This window comes from Trichechus manatus, unplaced genomic scaffold, assembly GCF_000243295.1.
Source record: "Trichechus manatus latirostris isolate Lorelei unplaced genomic scaffold, TriManLat1.0 scaffold00025, whole genome shotgun sequence".
NCBI classification, from domain to species: Eukaryota; Metazoa; Chordata; class Mammalia; order Sirenia; family Trichechidae; genus Trichechus; species Trichechus manatus.
Genome location: NW_004443961.1, coordinates 22313080 through 22315404, shown reverse-complemented (window position 1 = coordinate 22315404; position 2325 = coordinate 22313080). Strand labels below are relative to the sequence as shown.

Here is a 2325-nt window from a genome sequence, read left to right as displayed (position 1 = left end):
AAATTTATATTATGCAAAAATAAGTCAGGCATTCATGTCGCGATGTCTAGGGTATCCTAAATAAATTTGTGTGTGTATATATATATATACATATATATATATATATACACACACACACAAATTTATATATATTTGTATAAATTTATGTATAAATGTATTTACATTTATATAAATAATACATATATAACAGACTAATTGAAGGTCAAAAGGCATAATTTTAAGAATACTTGATTAATAGTTAAATCATAAATTTAATCAAAAATATGTTAACCACTACATTATACATAAAATGAAATAAGTTTTTCACTTAAAAGCTAAAGTTTGTCAGCCCAGAAGTAAAAACAAAACAAAAATAAAACCATTCTTTGATTGTTATGAGGATGAGGAGGGAGGGGGAGGGGAAATGTCAACTCTGGTGAAGGGAGACACACATTATAGGGGAAGTCAGCACAACATGACGAAAAAGCAAAGGCATAGAAGTTGCCTAGACACATCCGAACACCTGGAGGGACCAGTTTGCTGGGTCTGGGGGCTGGGGACTATAATCTCGGGAGACATCTAGGTCAACTGGCATAACATACTTCACAAAGAAAATGTTCTATGTCTCACTTTGGTGAGTAGTGTCTGGGGTCTTAAAAGCTTATGAGTGGCCACGTAAGATACATCTATTGATCCCATCCCGTCCGGAGCAAAGGAGAATGAAGAAAACCAAAGACACAAGGAAAATATTAGCTCAAAGGACTAAAGGATTACATGAACCAGAACCTCCATCAATCTGAGCCCAGAAGAACCACATGGTGCCTGGCTACCACCACCGACCGCCCTGATAGAGATCACAACAGAGAGTCCCGGACAGAGTGAGAGAAAAATGTAGAACAAAATTCAAATTCATGAAAAAAGACCAAACTTCCTGGTCTGACAGAGACTGGAGGAACTCCCAAGACTGTGGCCCCTGGACACTCTGCTAACTCAGAACTGAAACCACTCCTAAAGCCCACTTTTCAGACAAAGATTGGACAGGCCTAGAAAACAAAATATAACACATGTGAGGAATGTACTTCTTAGTTCAATCAAAGATAGGACCCCAGATGGGCAAATCCTGTCCAAAAGCAGGATGAAAAGGCAGGAAGGGACAGGAAATGAATGAATGTGAATGGACATAGCAGACCCGGGGTGGAAAGGGGGGAGTGTGTCACATTGTGGGGATTGCAACCAATGTCACAAAACAGTATGTGTATAAATTTTTGATTGAGAAATTAACTTGTACTGTAAACTTTCACCTGAAGTACAATAAAATAAAATTAAAAATTCACCTTTTTGTTTCTTCTGAGAAAGCTATATTAAGTATAAGGATCAATAAATATAATAAAGCCACATCATGACAACACTAAACAAAAGTTAGTATTGCTAGGTTACCAGACAGAGTTGATTTTAAGTAAGAAGCAACTAGAGATAAAGAGGGAGATATCATAATGATAAAAGTGTCTATCAAAGATGAAACAAATCCTAAATTTGTATACTGCTAATAACATAGCCTCAAAAAAAAACATACAAGAAAAATTGACAGTAAATAAATAAAAAATACATAAATCCGGACCCCTTCCCGACCCTGCTCCCTCCAGCCTGTCAAAAGACCACAGCTACCCTGCAGAGGCGCTTGGCAGGTGTACGCCTGCTCCCTCCGTGGCTCAGGGTCCAGGCCTGGGGGCGGCCATGGCCCCCGGCCACCTGTCGGTGGCGGAGATGAGGGAGGACTAGAAGCCTCTGGTGCTGGAGATGCTGAAGGCTGGCGTGAAGGACATGGAAAACCGCGTGGTCCTACACGCCCTGACATGGCCCCCAGCTCTGCTCCTCCTGCCAGCAGCCAGCAGCGGTCTGCGCTTCCTGCTGTCCTCCTTCGCGCCAGCGCTCCTCCTGCCTGTGATCCTGGCCTTGGCCGTGGTGAAGCTGGGCCTCAGGGCCCGGTGGGGCTCACTGCCCTCGCCTGGCCGCCTGGGGGGCCCCTGGGTGGCTGTGCGTGGCTCAGGCTATGTGTGCGGCGTCCTGGCGCTAGCACCTGGCACAAACGCAGGGGATGGGGCCTGGGTCACCCGCCTCTCCGTTTCCCGCTGGCACCGCCACAATGGCCTGGGCAGAAGGCTGCAGGCCTAGCAGTTTACAAATACAATGCAATCCCGATCCAAATACCAACAACATTCTTCAAAGAGATGGAAAAACTAATCATTAACTTTACATGGAAAGGGAAGAAGCCCCGAATAAGTAAAGCACTACTGAAGAAGAAGAATAAAGTTGGAGGCCTCACACTACCTGACTTCAGAACCTACT

At 43.9% G+C, this 2325-nt stretch overlaps 1 pseudogene; it reads left to right on the top strand.

Moving 5' to 3' along the window:
- Positions 1 to 1668: 1668 nt before the first annotated feature.
- On the top strand, positions 1669 to 2151 carry LOC101346380 (N-acetyltransferase 14 pseudogene; annotated as a pseudogene).
- The last annotated feature ends 174 nt before the right edge of the window (positions 2152 to 2325 follow it).